The sequence below is a fragment of the Cinclus cinclus genome, chromosome 2 (assembly GCF_963662255.1).
Source record: "Cinclus cinclus chromosome 2, bCinCin1.1, whole genome shotgun sequence".
Lineage (NCBI taxonomy): Eukaryota > Metazoa > Chordata > Aves > Passeriformes > Cinclidae > Cinclus > Cinclus cinclus.
The window spans coordinates 89,248,317-89,266,194 of NC_085047.1; positions in this window are offsets into that span (position 1 = coordinate 89,248,317).

Below are 17,878 nucleotides of genomic sequence, written 5' to 3' on the forward strand. Positions count from 1 at the left end.
TTCTTCTTCTTTTCTCTGCCTTCCAGGTTACCTTGTTACTAAATGCTATGGTCCCAAAGTTTGACACAAGTTTCTATGTAGAGCTTTCACAGGGGTTGTGAACTGTGCAATGTTTACAGTCTGCAACATTCTTAAGTTTCCTTTCTAATGTACTGCATTGAGCAAAACTTCAATGGCAATAATTTTTGTTTGTTGACACCAGAAAAAAATTATAAAAATTACTTGGAAAATTGGCACTTATCTAATTTTACCTTCATTCATAAACCATGAGACACTGACTTTATCTTTTGTTTAGTTTCTGTTTGTGGACTTTTTATTGAAGATTGCTTTTTATGATTTCTCATTTTTAAGTCTTTATGCTTTTGCTCCCCTTTTAAAACTGGAGGTGAACTTGACCTAGTATTCTTGAATGAGGTAGACTTCATGACTTTCGTTCTCCATCCTTTATTTGAGAAATCTGTCATAGTCCAGTGGGTGTCATATTTAGGCGTTTCCTCAGCTATATTGTGTACAGTATTTTCATCCAGATGAAGTAGAAATCATAATACTCTAGTCTGAGCATATGCCTCTGTTTCTTCTACAGGGAACTCATTTCCTTTTTCTGTACTTTTCCTATGCATATGCTGCACTTGTTAGAATTACATATGATTCTTTTTCAACGTAAGGATTTTCTTGAAGCATCTTATCACAGTAGAGCGATTCAGAAGAGCTGCTTAAATATCTGCTTACATGCGTACAAGGAAGTATTTCTCACAGGAGCAATTGGGGAATTCATAAGCTGAACAGGATATGTATACTACAGTTAATTGTTGCAGTCAAGACTATATTTAAAACAAAAATATTAAAATTGATTCCTAAAATTTTGCAGTGATTGAATGGGAACACCTTAAAATTCAAACTTTAACATTACTTATTACCTTTTTAGATGTAGATCCTGCCCACAGTTAGAAAAGGATCAGTGCAGCTACCATCACAACAGTCAATAATGTATCCTGTTTAGGGTGCAAGATATGACCAACATATCTCCACTTAGTGACATCAGCCAAAACTGGCCAGACAAAGCAGTATTAAAGGTAAAAGACATTTTTTGCCACTAGCTGACAAGTATACTCAGATTATGATGCAAGGGATGAGAAGATTTTTCTGGCAAAAGAGGTCGTTCAGACATGTATTCAATCAGAAAAAATAGTTAAATTAGTTTTCAAAAATTAAATTTCAGGAACTTTTTTCAGTTGGGATTTTAAAAAAAATTACTGTTCCCTCACTTCTCTCCAGTCACCAGGTTTGGCAAATTGAACTCCTAAATTCTTTAAATACTCTCAACAAAGGAATCAAGTTCAACTCTGTGAGCAATATTATCTTAGTGCTCAGCTAGTCAGAGAAATCAAATCAGTATTGATAATATCACTCTAACTTCATTACTTAGCCTATATTGGGGAATAAGATGTGCTAAAAAACAGCTGTCATGGGAAGGAAGGAAGGAAGGAAGGAAGGAAGGAAGGAAGGAAGGAAGGAAGGAATTGCTGTCAGACTTACTATCAGTTACCAACAATGAAATTTGAAGCATGCTCGTGGGTGTGTAACTCGGACACAGTATAAATTCTGTACTTATATATTATTAACTTTCCATCAGTTTTGCACTATTTTATTATATGACATCAAATGAAAGTGCATTTATTTTTAATTGTAAGTTTCATTACATCATCAATGAGAGTCATTGCTCTAGGTAAAACTAGTCACTTATTTGACAATACAAAGCCATTGTTAATGCTCCTTTCCTCCCAAAACAAGCCTTTAACCTCATCAAAAACACATCACTTTTCAGTGGAAGAATGTTTAAAAGAGAAAATCCTTTCCTGGTATGTTTGTATTGTTGAAAATAATTAATTCATCTCATCTGTCTTTTTTGCATCTTTATCTGTGTGCATTTCCCCCGTCTTTACATGATGCTGTTCTTCTACTCAGCTAATGACAGTAGTTTCAGCACTTTATAACTTACTTTTGAAATAATCATATTTTTTTAAGCATACAGAATATGTGAAGTAGATACACAGAAATGAAGAATATGAATGTGTAATAGGCACAAGAGACATTTGTTTGCAAAAAATGTTTTGGATCCAGAATCCTAATATATTTTGTCATCAGAGAATCCAGACCAATAACAATTTAAAGGATGCTGCTTAGACCACTCTGGTTTGTACAGTCTTTAAGTAATCACAATGCAAATATGATTTTGGTTCTGACTTAAGTTGTCAGGTGGGAAAGGACAATTATACACTCTTTTCACATTCTCTTATCCAGCAGCTATGCATTTATTGACTGGGCTTGTTTCTGGTTCTGCAACTCTTGAAACAATTTGCAACTGCACATTTCAATGTGCCTCTGTTGAATTAAAGTATTTGAATACCAAATAGCCAAGATGATAGAAAATAATTCCATTGAGATCCCTCATACAGAAAAGGGCTTCAGAGATGTAAATTTGAACCTGTGTACAGAAAGTTACATTGCCATTACATATTTGCCGAAGTTTTGTGTGAAGTATAAATAAATAGATATTATCATTACTTAAAGATTATCTCTTAAAAGGTACTCTGCTCATAAAAAGTAGGATGCTGATTCTTGTATTCAGATAATTTTCCTGTTAATTTCTTACCTGTGGTAAGCAAATATATTAAAAAGCCTTGAAATATATGGGCAGATATTGAAAAATAAACCATTGATCTATTAAAACTTTGGCATGCTTCTCTGTAGCTAAGTAGTTAAAAAAGCACCATACACCTGGTGATTTTCAGTATATTTTTTGCAGTTCACAAATGACCCATGAGCAAATTGTGATATCCCTGCACTTGTTCATTATTTTTAATAGTTCTCATATTTCTACAGTAAACCATGATTCCTCTAATACATCAATAACTTGAAGTCTTCGTAGTTTTTGCTGTGCAGCAGTAAATCTGCTGGCAAGCAGTATAGCACGAATGTTCAGACATTTCAGCCATCAGAAACAGTGTTTTATACTCTGCATTCTAATTTTAAAAAATCACAAAATTCCCATAATAATTGTGTTTAATTGTGTAATTTCAAGATTGGATTTGACAAGTATCTGTCATTTAGTATAAAACCTTGATATTTGATTATTTTTATTTCCTGTATGTGTTGTAGTGAAACTAATCCCCATCCAACGATGGTTTGAGATCTCAAAATTGCTGAAATTAATCAAATAATCTGTATAAACAAGTGTCTTAGCTGTGGAAAGTTTAAAGAACAAAAGGATGACATTAAGCCCTATATAATAAATTTTATACTAACATTGTGCAGATTCCTGTGCTTCAGTGCCAGATAGATCAAAACTAAGCATTATTACACAACACAATGCAACTTTAATTAATATGCATTCATTTATAAATTAATATCTTTTTACTACCTACCTTTTGTGCTGTTTCAGTGATAAACATTAGTGGAAATATTTATCTCAGAATAAACTTGAAGTTGGTAAAATGAAAAACCATTTTCTTATTTGTTTGTGTTTTCAAGAGCTTTATTACTGTTTATAGAAAAACATCAGATTGTGAGCCAACATTTAAGGGTTTAAGACACACTCATAAAATACACACAACTAGCTGCATATGTACATATATGCACACAGAAACACATATGCAACCCCCAGAGTAAACAGGGAACAAAAGAAGTTTTGGACTCCACAATTTCACCTGCATTCACTCTTTAAGTATTTCTGAGCTTGTCTGTATTCCTGATAACTAGCCTCCTAGTACTGGTTCTGCTGAAGTGCCTGCAATGCATTAGGAATGTCAAAATGAATCATTTTAGGAAACACTATAGAAGATATACAACAAGTACAGAGAGGAGGAATATTAAAAGTCAACAATGCTAACACTTCATTCTCTTATTACTTGAAAAATATTAAGCCAAAGCCAAAATATTATTTGATAATTGCAGATGAAAAGAAAAGAACTAAAGAAATAAAACTGTGGAAGTAAGAATAATTAAGAAAAAGTGATGTTGTTAATATTTTTTTTCCTAATAAAGCAAAAGAAAGAAACATTTCCCAGATTGTAATAAAGTATTAATACACTAAATGTTTATATTTTTTTTCTACTGGTCACATATAGCTAGGCAGAAATTTAAAAATTCAGCTGGCATGTTTGTTTGGAATAAAAAAGCCTGTAGGTCAAGTCTTTCTGAGAGAATGCCAAATGTCTTTGTGTCCAGTTATTTATGGTTTCAGATAATTGTACAGAAAATATCAAATTTGCATAGTGTGATTATTGCTGATTATTTATCTAGCAGTCAAAATGTTTCAGTGGTTCCTAGGATGACAGATTGACAAGTACTTAAAACTCATTCATTTTATGAAATTTGCATGTAATTAGGCAATAATGAAGGGGATGTTTGTGGACAGCGGATTATACTACAATATACTGGAAGTGATTCAAATGCTTGACAAAGTGTTAACATTATCTTCAGTTTCAACTAAGTCTTGAATGTTTGGCTCAAAAAATCAGTGGAAAAATGAAATGGGTTATGGAAAGTTACTAGATGCTTTGCTAGAAAAAAGTATATATTTTTTACTCCACTCTTTGTCTATTCCTACTTACTTATGCACTTTTGATGAATTGTACTTCAGATATTTAACTCATATCACATTCAGTACAGCTCATCTGTAATAGTTTTGCTGCCACTGCTTTAGTCATTATCACAGTGAAGTCCTATGAAGAATGGCTTTCTTTGGTTTCTTGGCATCTGTGTGGTATCTGAATTTTAAAGCTCCTGCTTTGAGATTCATACAAAAGAATGTGATTTTGAAGAACTGATTTATCATACACGATATAATTTGTTTCTAAACCAGTTGTTTCTGCCCAAAGAGAATATTTAACTTCTAGTGCACACATTAGGTGGAGGTAACCTTCACCAATACTCTGTGATGGCTGACAACAGTAAAGGACTCCTACTTGTAGTAAGGTAAAAAATTAGTTCTAATGTCCTGGTGTCACATTTTGTTTGCTTGTTTCAATTACATGAATTGGTATATCCCTGTTATCAGAGGATTTAATGTATATGCATTTGATAATGCACTTCTGCATCTCACACTCCATAGTCAGTGGTCACCTTTTTAACACATACTAGTGTGCAGGGACATGTGTAATGAAATACACTATAATCAGCTGTTTTCAAACATTTCTTTCTCATTATTGCAGTATATCCTGCAATTTAATTGAATAAGTTCCCCAAAAAACCAATAAAGATGTCATTTAACTTTCATAAAGGGAAGTGGGTCTCTACATATGGTATCTGCAAAGCAGACAATGCTAATCAGGGAATAGCCTATGCTGGTCAGTAGAAGAGAGAGGCATTTTAAAAATCTGCCTATCCTGTTTTATGGAATACAAGATCAGTGGCTTTTTACAGGGCAATGCACACATCTGTTATGTCAGTGTAATCTGGAACCATGTCAACAGTTGATGGGATTCTTATTACCAAATGTTTTGATGGTGGTACCATTCCTGCCTCTTTTTGCTGAGGGTAGTGGTTTAATCTCCCACACAGAAGTCTGGGTGTTTGGAATAACCAAATTCTAGAATAAGAAGAATCTGAACTCTTGTCTGATGATTAAGTCACTCAAATGAGGGGAAGTGATGTGTTGAGTGTCCAAGGATATGAATGCTCTAGCTACAGTGTTATAGCATCAACCTCTTTGGTCCAGGGAATACTTAAATATCTTTAAAACAGCTGTGAAGGAAGGGACTGAGATAGCATTTGGCCTCAGTAATCTTAGAGGCCTTTTCCAAACTTAATGATTCTGTGATTATATGATTCTAGGATTCTTGCAAAGTTAACTGTTGGATGATATTTATAAGTTCCTAAGGAGAGGACCCCCTGATAGCCACAAGGTCAGAGGAAAAACTATATGAGCATCAAGTACTCTGGCTGGCCATCCTTGCCTGTGGTGTGCAGTGTGCAGAGGCACCTAGCTCTTCTGAATTCTCTGGCTAGTTCTGTGCAGCTTCTATTCTAACATTCTTGTTTTGACATGACTAAAAGCATCCCATTTAAGCAGACATAAAAACTCATGCCTAATCAAAGCCTAGAATGATGTACTTTCCAGGATCCTCAGTGTTATTAAGACAGAATACATTCAGTCATTAACATTCTCCAGAACTGACCTAATGACACCTAGAAACTTTAGGGTACTGTACCTATATGAATACCCAGAATTGCTCTAAAGCACTTAAATCTTGTATAAAATCTTTTGTGGATTTAGACTCTACTGTTTGGGGGTAATGTGGTGGGCTTCTCCCACAGATCCCTTCGTGATTCCTTGTAATCTCTGGATGTCTGAACTTTCAGTTCTGCTATTCTGAAACAGTGTAGGCTTCTAGAGGCAAGACACAAGGGCTGTTGATGCAGCAGTAAGGATGCAAGGTTTATTGAAGTTTTCAAAACCACAGAAGAACCTAATAATGGTCTTGCAGGAATAGAAGCTTCTCCCACCAAAAAAGGTAGCAGGATTGATAACCCAAGTGAAATGCATCTACACCAATTCACAGAGGATGGCACACAAACATGAGGAGCTGGAAGCCACTGCACAGCAGGAAAGCCACAGTTGCCACCACAGAGATATAGTGGAAGAGTGCACAATTGGAGGGCTGCAATGAATGACTCTAAACTGTTCAGAAGGGACAGGCAAGGAATGAGAAGCTGTGGGGTAGTCCAGTATGTTCAAGAGTGTTATGACGTTAGAGCTGGAGGATAGTGATGACAGGGTTGAGTGTTTGTGGATAAGAATCAGAGGAAAGGCAAACATGACCAATATCCTGGAGGGAGCCCATTATAGACTGCCCAAGAAGACTGAAGAGACAGAAAAATATTCTGTAAGAAGATCTCACAATTGCTAATTCTTCTCATAAGTTATTTAGCTTCCCAAATATCCACTGAAAATGCAACACAGTAGAGAGGAAACAGTCTATGAGGTTCCTGGAGTATGTGGAAGAAAACTACCTGGCACAGATGTTGAGGGAAAGAGCTAGGGAAGGTTCACCATTGGATCAGATGGCAGGTGGTCACTAGTGGCATACCTTATGGCTCAGTTTTGAGGCCAGTCCTCTTTAATACCTTTAACAATGATCTGGTGAGGAAGTTCAGTGCACCCTCAATCAGTTTACGGATGATTCCAAGCTGGGCAGGAGTGTTGATCTGCTGGAGGGCAAGAAGGCTCTGCAGAGGGATCTGGACAAGCTGGATTGATGGGCCATGACCAGTTGTATGAAGTCTGAAAAGGCCAAGTGCTGGACCCTTAACTTGGGTCACAAAAACCACAGGCAGTGCTACAAGGTTGGGACAGAGTGACTGGGAAGCTAACTCTTGGAAAAGGACCTGAGGGTGCTGGTTTTCAGCCACTCAACAGGAGCCAGCATGTGCCCAGGTGGACAAAAGCCACTGGAATCCTGGCCTGTGTTGAAAATAGGATGAGGGTATGATTGTCCCTCTGTACTTGCCAGTGATGGTGCCTCCCTCAAATCCTGTGTGCAGTTTTGTGCTGCTCACTACCCCAAACACACTGAGGTGCTGCAGCATTTCCAGAGAAGGGCAAGAGAGTTGGTGAAGGGTCTGGAGCACAAGTCCTATGAGGAGAGGCTGATCTTGATTATCCTGGAGAAATGGATTCTGAGATGGGACCTTATTGCTCTCTACAACTACATGAAAGGTGGTTCTAGATAGGTGGGGGTTGTTTTCTTATCCTAAATGATAAGCAACAAGAAGAAAGGAGATGGACTCATTCTGTGCTTGAGGAGATTTAGATTGGATATTTGGAATAATTTCCTCATGAAGAGGGTTGTCAGGCTTTGGAACAGCATGTCAAGGGAAGTGTTTGAGTCACCTTCCCTGGAATGTGTTCAGGAAAGGCTGATGTGGCATTCTGGGACATGATTTAGTGGTGGACTTGGCTGTGCCAAGTTAACAGTTGGACTGGGTTAACAGTTGGACTCAATAATCTTAGAGGTCTTTTCCACCATCAGCAATTAAATTAAGCAGTGTAGCTGTCATATGCAGTTATGGACCTGCTAAGGTTGTATCTCCAGAGACCATTTGGTATCACCTTCTGGGAAGTTTCCATGTATGGTGACATCAGCTAATAAGTATTCAGACTCCACCATCTTTTTGGAGATCCAATTCTAATCCATTAAAAGTCTGGATCCTGCTTGTTAACAATTTAGGTCATTCTATGAAAGATAAAATGGGTACATATGACAGAAGTTTAACTAAAAATAATTAGTATTATGTGAGATAAAAACACTCCATCTTGGCTAGCATGTGAGCATGTAAGATTTGTGCACTCCTTTCATCTGCAACAAAAATACGTCCCCTATTCTGGCACCAATCCCCAGGTGTATCCCATGGCAGAATTCCTATCAAGAAGCTTACTCTGCACATATCTAATACAAGATCTTTCACCCTTCTTGCCAAAGCAAATGGCTTAAACATTTGTTCAGAAGCAGGAAAAAAATTCTGTACTCACTGATGACTACATATTGAATTCTATCAAAAATTTTGGGAGCATTTTTCAGAAACGTTTTCACATTAAAGAGGTAAAAATGTCAGAAGAAGGAGGGGGAGAGCATTCAAGCCCCTCATGGACCTTTCTCAATGAGTTTTCTACATAGTATTCTCAAATGCTTTATGTAACCTGAATTAATTACTAAATCTATCCCCTTCATTATCTAATTAACTCATTCCACTGATTTTTTTCCCCCTGTCTTTTAAAAAAGCTGTTCAATTACTAACATTTCAGCATCTGCTTCTGTATTCTGATGCAAGGCAGAAGGATCTGATAGTTCTTTTAACTCATTCCGACATGTGAAATTTCAAACCTTCACATTCTCTCCCAGTATATAGTTAGCTACCCATCTGGTTGGCTTTTTGATAGAAGGGTTTGCTAGTGTCAGAAAAGCCATATGAGAAAAAGGAGAGGAGTAGGTAGAGCACAACGGGACCATAAGGAAACATAGGCACAAGGAAAACAAGGTCGCTCTTTATGGTTCCAGACAAAGGAATAAGAAGAGAAGACAACACTTGTATAGTGTACAAGGTGGCAGTTAGAAAGGTTAGGGTATAAGAGCTGAGCTTCTGTGACAGAGAAAAGAATGAAAAAAAAGGGATCATTCTTTCATTTATTCATAGAAGAAGAGAGTACAAGAAAAAGAAAAGTCTTTGTGGTACTTGGGGGCTTCCCTAGTCTCAGGGGTTCTTTAAACTGCATCCAAAGTTTTACTTTGGACACCTTTTTAAAGGTCTTTTATGCATACAGAATGGTTTCATAGCTGTAAAAGGATTACCTAGCTTTGAACTACAGAGTTCAAGAGTAAAGAATACTAGATTATTCCTTGTAATGTATTCATTTCTTTCCTGCTATTCTCTGTGTTACTTAACATTTTGATTTCTGCAATTAAAATTTTTTACTTTAAAATAATTTAAAGGGCTCTCTAGAAATACAGCTCTGAGCTAAAGTTTGTCCTTCATGAGCTGTCAGTTTTAACTGAGCTACAGCTGGTGTTTACTGTTTTTGGAGATATTTGATGGGCAGTGGTACTGATTAGTTATCTGTCTTCACACCGGATTATTTTTGGTTTTTAAAAGGAATAGAGAGAATGTGTATGGCACTTTGTTTGCTCTCAGATTATACATTCTTTATGCCCTAGAACTGCCTGAAGTTACCTAGTTATCAGTCTCCTTGCCTTGCTTTTCTAAATGACTTGTTTTTTTCCTGGGTGAGGACTGTTCAGATTATACTGTTGATGATTTTAAAAGCTCTTACAGCCTCAAAAATTCTGCACTTCCCTGTCCATCAGCCTTATTCACTTCCTCCTGCTCCAACACCAAAGCATTCAAAGTGGTGGTCCTCAAAGAAACTGGAAGGGTTTCTCCCATCCCCTTTTAGGGAATTGATACTATTCTCAAAGGAAGGAAGCAAAAAATTAAGGCCAGAAAAATAATTAAATTAATGTAGCATTTCAAGATGCAGTTCTCTGTTCCCTTCCATGAGCAAGAAAGCAGAGTTATGATCATCCTTCTTCCTTCCTGAAAGAGGAGATGAATGAAGGGTCCCTAGAATGTGACAAGGAGTTCCTTCAGTAGTTTATGCCGCATCTGCTACAGAGATACGAATGGGAAAATAATCCCTAGGAATCTGACAACATGCAGAGGCAAAGGTGTAATAGTAGAAATAATTAGTGAACAGGTTCAGCATTAGTTACATATCAGGTTTCCAAACTATACCATATATGATAAAAAATAATTTTTGCATGCACTGGAGAAAGTGGATTTGAATCTTAAAACCTTTGAACCTTTAGTGTTTGCTAGGAGTCTTGAGAAGCCCTTGACAGTGCTGCAAGCCATCCTGTGGTTTCTCTGTCATTCATTATGTGCTGGATACGAGGCTCATCACCTGTTCTGTGACATCTGGAGCTCTTGTATGTGACCCCAAATGGCACCTGACTCATCACCTTTACTAATACAAGCATGTTACTTCTTGTGCTTCCTTACAATTACATCATGGCTGCAATATCAAAATATTACTAATGGCAACTATTTGTGCCCAACATGCTTTTCTAAGACAAAAAATGTCTCTGCTACGTTCCTTTCATACATTATTTGGGCAGATAAGATGGCCTTCAGAACTATGTAGAAAGAGACTGAGAGACTTGACAGCCACAATTACAGCAATATGTGGTGAGTCATAAAATGGCTGAGTTCTGGGAAATTGGGTAGTGTCTGCTTGTGGGTACTGCCCAGAGAAGAGCATGATACAGGGTTTCAGTTCTTCCCTTCAAGCACTGTAGGGCCAGGATGAGGTTAGTTGTGACTCCCTGATACTGTGCCACTAGCATTCAGGGAAGGCAAAATAAAATTTTGGCTTCTCCATCTTGGCATAAGATCACTTTGGATTATGTTACTGAGTTGAAAGCTGATCTGAGTTTCTAGATCTATTTGCACTTCTCAACAAAATTTCATCTTTAAGCCCAGCCCCCCTCCACACAGTACATGGAAATGTGGTCTTGTAATTCAAGGGTAGACATGAGCATCCTTTGAGAAGTTCAATCAATTATACTAGACTTTTACTGCTGCATGCTTGTTCTCTTAAGTTAAAGAGAACAAGCATGCAGCAGTAAAAGTCTAGTATAATCAATGTAGTTCTGCCTCATGTCTTCATGTCATCAAGCACTTTTCCTATCCTTGCTCTTGGACAGAAGGATAGCTGTTCCTACAACTGTTTCTTCCATCCCTACACCTGTTATGAAGCAAGGCAATACCAATAGCAGACCTTGACCAAGGTCCCAAGGCATCATTATCTTAATAAAGAAAAGTTAAAAATGTTGGAAGAGAACCTGACATTGAAGCAAAACTAGACTATCTATTTTTATTTTTTTTTTGAGACAATGAATTACATCTGTTTCCTTCAAGATCTGATAATGTTGATAATGTTTGCAAAGGGAAATATTCAGCATGAGAAGTAACATTGAAATGTGGTACAAATAGTCTGAGTGGTTCACAGATAAAGCACTGAGAATGACCAAAGTGTTGAATAATTTTACTTACACTCATGGCAGTGGTCCTCCACAACAGACCAGGTTGTCACAGGGCAGAAAATCATAGATGATGTGGAACAGAACTCTTCAGGGCATTGTGAAATGAGCTGAGATTTCTTTCTGATGTGTGATATTTTACCCCCAAACAAAGGGTATGGACTCCTTGTTCCCCATACGGGGTCTTCCTTTACTTATCAACAGAGGTTTTAGGAACAGGATGAAGGAGAAAACCGTTCTCATATGAGTATGAGAGCTCTAACAGCTATATTTTGCAGCAGGCAGACACTTTTCCAGGAGTTGTTAGAGAGCTATAATAACCTTTCAGTTATAACAACCTGGATAATAGTGGCCATGGTCTAAAAGGCCAGGGAATGATACCTCAATCATAGAAGTGCCTATTGTTTGAAGAAAAGAATGGTGTTGGAGTGTTCCTTTCAAATCCCAGGCAGCATTTGAACACATCATTCATGCTCAAGCACTGTAACTAGCAGAGGAAGAAAAAGGACTGTGCCACAATTATAACCACATGCTCTGAGTCATGCAGTTGCTGAGTTCTGGGAAATTATAAGGCCTCCAGTTCTGGGCATTGACCAGACAAGATGACAGTGTCAAGAAAGCCCCCATTGATCACAGGGGCAGAACAAGAGAAAACAGCTGTAACAACTCAAAAAAAAAAAAAAAAAGAAAAAAAAAGACAGCTCAATGAAGATCTCTGCACTATGCTCAGTAGCATCCAAGAAAATAAGCAAAATATTGGGATTTAGAAACAGCTAAGAATTGTAGAAGGGGGTAGAATACCCTAGAATATAAGGTGTTGGGAAAAACGTCCCTTGTAGGCATATTATATCTGCCTATATCTCTTTTTTTTCAGAGACCTTCATCTTTCTGTAAAGCTGAAAAAAGGAGACAAGGAGAGGTGATAAAAGATTAGATGGACCACTGATCTGATCCAGTAGTGCAATTTCTCTGTTTCTGACAGTTGGCAGGAATCATAAAGTTAGCCTGTGGCACAAACTGGTATTAAACCTTTATCTCAAGAGTCCTTGTTCAGTTTCTTTAACCATAAGACCATCCTTCATCTCTAATTTCCTCTTTCCATTTCTTCTGAAAATATCAAAGGAGCATAATTTCTCCTAATATTGTAGCATTCCAGTCCTGACCAAAACCAGGAAGTGAGCAGCAGGTGAATAAAAATTAAGCTGACATTTTCAAACTTCAAACAAAGATCTGTGTGAGGCAAGGAATGGTACTGTTAATTTAATCCAAATTGGTTCACTCAGCTCTGGTGATAATCTGATCCATACCTCAGCAAGTTCTCATTCAGAAAAACAAAATAGTGTGTGAATTTTGCTGAAGCCAAAAAACACAGTCTGTTCATGACCATACACTCAGTAGTTCAGTATGGGAGTAGGGGAAGAGGGAGTGAGGGATGGAGTGGTGAATAAAACACAAAAGTAGTTGGCTTGGTGTTTAACAGCAGTTGAGGGTGAAAAAAAAAAAAAGAAAGAAGGAAAAGCAAACAAAAATGAGGCTTGTATAAATGGAGGTATTGAACTTAAGTCAGAGGAAATACCCTAGTGCTTTGTAAGAAGCCAGTGAAAACATATTTTGAAAACAATGTGGTTCCCTAGCCCTCTTGTATTAAAGGCATATTATACAAATGGATTTACTGTATTGAAGGCTAAGAAAGTGGCTGTAAATAGGCCAGAAAGACAGAAGTCACTGAGGGGTTAAAAGTAGCATGCATATTAGTGAGAGAAGAGCCTGGTCAAAGACACGCAGAACATCTGAAAGCAAAAATATGGATGTTCCAGTGGTGAGTGGGTTACTCATAAATCAATAAACAGAAAACACAACTTAGAGAATTCAGTGTTTCAGGGTCAAATTTTGAAATTCTTATATTTTTTATTCTTTCTTTGTTTGGTTATGAAGTGACTTTGTCAGTATTCATTTGAATACAGAGAACCACAGGTCAGATCAGGCATTTGAGACCTGTGAGCCAAGACAGAAGATACTGTACACATATCTTTTCCCTTGCTCTATGAATATTAAGCTACATTCACCCCTCCATTTCCCCTGGTTATGAGACACTGCAGTTGACTGCTTTATGTCAAAAATATCTCTCCTTCCCTTTACAGACCCAGCACGCAATGGGTCTGCATTTCACACACCACTCCCTGGTGATCTGCACTCCTTTTGGTTCTCATCAGCTCTTTGGAAACTGCTTACATTTGGTTCTTGCATGGGGTGTGGGTGGTGAACGGAAAAACCTTCTTTCAACCTTCCCTACACACATCTGTGTAGGGCCTGTAAATTCAGTCTTTGGTAGCCTCTTTAAAGGATAACACATAAAACCCTAAAGATTTCTCTCACCAAACACTGTCAAGTTGCTGAATAAGTATTAATGTGCATCATTAATTTTTTTCCCAGCCATTCATACCAGAAGAACAAAAGTGATTGAAATAAAGGGTAATAATTCTGCTATCCATGTACTAAATAATGCTTTGTAAAAAGCAAAAGATCAGTGACATTTCGTCCATCTGTTTTGCAAGGAAACACCTTTTAACTCTTCACTTGCTGAAACATTTTAATGTCTATAAATTGGTATAATAGCCACAGGAAGGGAACTCTAGTGTTGCTATTTTTAACACAAGAAGTTGCTTCAGGCCTCTGGTCAAAACTACATTGATCCCTTTTCCTATGAACCAAATGCCTTATTCATCTGTTCCATTTTTTTTTCCCCTAACCATTTGTCATTTACATAACACTGAGTAACCAGTCTTGGGAATGTCCTAAACTACAGAAAGCCTCTATAATAATTTCTGACACAGGGGATTTCATGGAGAAATCCTTATATTCATCAGCTGCAGATTCATTGCACTCTCTGTTTGACTAACCATTTCCTAGTGGAACACTGATATTTTATTTGGCTGGCAATAGCTTCGAGCACAGGAGAACAGTTGTATTTTTGAAACTGCCTATCGGAAAGAATTTCTCTGCTTATTTTTCCTCTGTTGGGTGTGTGTGCCTGCATGTGTGTAAATGTGTGCATGCACATGTATGCAAGTGTTTTAATTAAATATGTTAGGTATAAGTTCTACTTGACACATCTGTGCTCATTAAAGAAGAAAGCAAAGTCAGTGTAGTATGACCCTGGATCATCTCCACATTTAAACCATTTCATTCAGAATGCTTTTTTTTTCTCCCTTTGTGTCTCACTTTGTCAGATATGATTCTTGATTGATATACAGGTTGTTCCCATAGTATTTGTTGTTTCCTATAGTCAATAGAAAGACTTCTCTAAATAGATTTTACCTTGTATTGAAAATAGTATCATGCAAGCTGCCCTGAATTACTTTTTCCTCTATCTTAAAATATGAACTCCAGTAAAGCAAGAGCAAGTTCTTCAGGTAAGAGAGAAATGGAATATCACCTAGCACTTTATTTTTGTTTCTATCTCTGTCCCTTTGTGTTTCTAATTATCTTCTTATCCATACTGTTTCTCAGCAGGAAGAAGAAAGGAAAAAAAAAGACTCCTGACATGAGCCTTTCCAAAAATGAAAATAACATTTTATCATCCTGGGATTTTCAAGAATCATGAATAGAAATAGTATTACAAAATGCATCTGAACCTGGAGTTTACTATCTTAATGGATTTCTCTGTGGAGTCAGGCCATCTTTGTTCTTTCAGCAAATCTGAGAATCCTCAGGTTTACCTCAATGTACAGGGTGGGAGAATAAGTATGTTGAAACCAGTCATTTACTTTGAAATTTCACCGGATTTCGTTTGCATCTTTAATTTCCTCAGCAATTTTAACACTTGTTCCATTCAGTTAATACATTTTGGGTGTTCACACCCTTCTTTTCTCCCTGCTCTTTTCTTTCTGTTCCTTAAAGATTTTGTTGGTAAAATTACTTAGAAAGAGGGCACATAATTTTGAGAAAAATCTTCTTCTACCTCATTCAGACATAGAGGGTTTTTAGGTCTTTTTTCAGCTTATAAAATAGTTAATGAGACATGATAGTGGGAGTCTTTAAAGTCATTATATGTGGCAGTATATATGCAGACCTACATTCACTTTTTGTTTTTTCTTTGTCTCTGTTTATTTTTTTTGTCATTTGTCTGCAAGTTGAATCTAGTTCTATAGTACTAGTCTCTCCCACAGGAGTAAAATTCACTCAGATACTATCTTTTTACATCCACTTAAAACATTCTGCTTCTGCAGTTGTCCATTTTGTTAAATATAAACACCAGAACAGTTTGGTCAGCCAGCATAAAAAGGGTATAACCACATAAAACGTGAATTCAATGGTTTTGATGAAAGCAGGTCTCTGACAGAATTTAAACTGTTTTGATGAAATTTCTTAAATTCAGTGTTTAAAAAACTTTACAAGAGAAAGGGCAATATGCTGCCAGTATTTCCCAGAAACACTAGGAAAAGATGTCTGACAAAGTGCAGTGTAGAAATGGATCAGACAGATCATCAAACAGATGAGTCCAGGATTTAACCACATAATTCACCTTTTCCCTCTGGTAAGGAAATCAGATAAATTGGTAAAAAATCCCAAAATGCATGAGCGGGGAAGACTGCTTCTTGGAGTCCTGAGGTAATTTTTTGAGAGTGTATGTTTGTGTGTATGTGGCTCCTCCTCTGGAGAGTCTCTTCTCCCACTCTGATTTAAAGAAAATGCCAGTGATTATCCAAACTGGAATATGTCCCTGCCATACTGCAATCCTAATCCCAGTCTATTTGACAGAACATTTCACTAGAAGAGTTTAATTTTTCAGTAACATTTTTTCCTCAGTGAGAGCTGCCTTCTATTCAAACATTATAAATGAACCTACTTTTGAGTCCCTAGGAAATGCACTGTATCATTCACCTCCTGTCAGATTAGCTCTCGTTTCTTGATATCTGCTGTGGAAAGTACAGAGGGGATTTCACCAGTTATAAACTCTCCTTATCTTCAGGTTCTTTGGACAGACTTCAGATTTCCCCTGGATCTTCATCTTTAACTTTTCCAAATTGTTTTACAGTTCAACTTTTCAGCTTCATACCTGATTTTCCTTCCTACTTTAGGTACTTTTTATTTATAGGTGGAGAAATCTAGCTAAGTAGGACTTCCTTTTTCATTGTGAGTTACATTTCATATATCTCTCAAAATCCTTTTTGTCATCTGAAAATACATATATTGACGTTCCTGGCCAATTGAAACCAGATTATATCAGATTACACTCACTTTCCATGTTTTCTTTTGATAGATAGGCACCTCTTAGATAGAAAAAGGGCAAATGACGTCTCATTGCTTCTTGAATGTGGTCTTAACTCAACCTTCATCAGTGGTGCCTCACCTCACTGTTTTCAGCTTGAATTTTTTATTTCCAAGTTTCCTGAGATATTTTACATTCCTATACATATCCTTCAGCTGCATAAAATTAATGGTGTGACAGAAGGAAGATTTAAAGAGGGAAGGAAAATTTTGTTTCTTGATTCTTCAAATCTGGATGTACTTAGAAAGCTTGTTATATCTCAATTTTTACATCAAAATGAAAGAAGGAGGAAGTCTGGGAAAAATAAATGTGTTGTTGAGCAATGTTTTACTTCTGTGGAAGAGTAGAAATTCTCAGGACTTAGTGATATATAGGGATTGAGAGATGCATCTCCATATTCTCTACAGTCTGGGAATTTCTTCTTTCTCACTCTGAAACATTTTTATCTCACCTCAACACATACTTTGCTCTAAAAAACTGAGAGGTTACAGTGATGCACTTGTTTGCACATAATCTTGGATGTCCAATGAACTACACATTATTATAGGAATCTTCCCTTAAATGGAGTAATAGAATAGGCAAACTGCCTAATATTACATAGTGCCTGTACATTACTTTCCAGCCACTTAAATTGCCGTGCTAATATTTTTCCAACATTCTCTCCTATAGGTACAAATGCATTATTTCCATACATAATGATGAGTCGGATGCAGCCCAAGGTACTTGAGTGTTAGGATTATGACAAGATAATGATAGTATTCCTAATAAATACCTATATATATGGTCACAGAAACAGAGAATCACAGAAACACTTAGGCTGAAAAGACCCCTAGGATCACCAAGTCCAACTGCTAACCCAGCCAAGTCCACCACTAAATCATGTCCCAGAATGCCACATCAGCCTTTCCTGAACACATTCCAGGGAAGGTGACTCAAACACTTCCCTTGACATGCTGTTCCAAAGCCTGACAACCCTCTTCATGAGGAAATTATTCCAAATATCCAATCT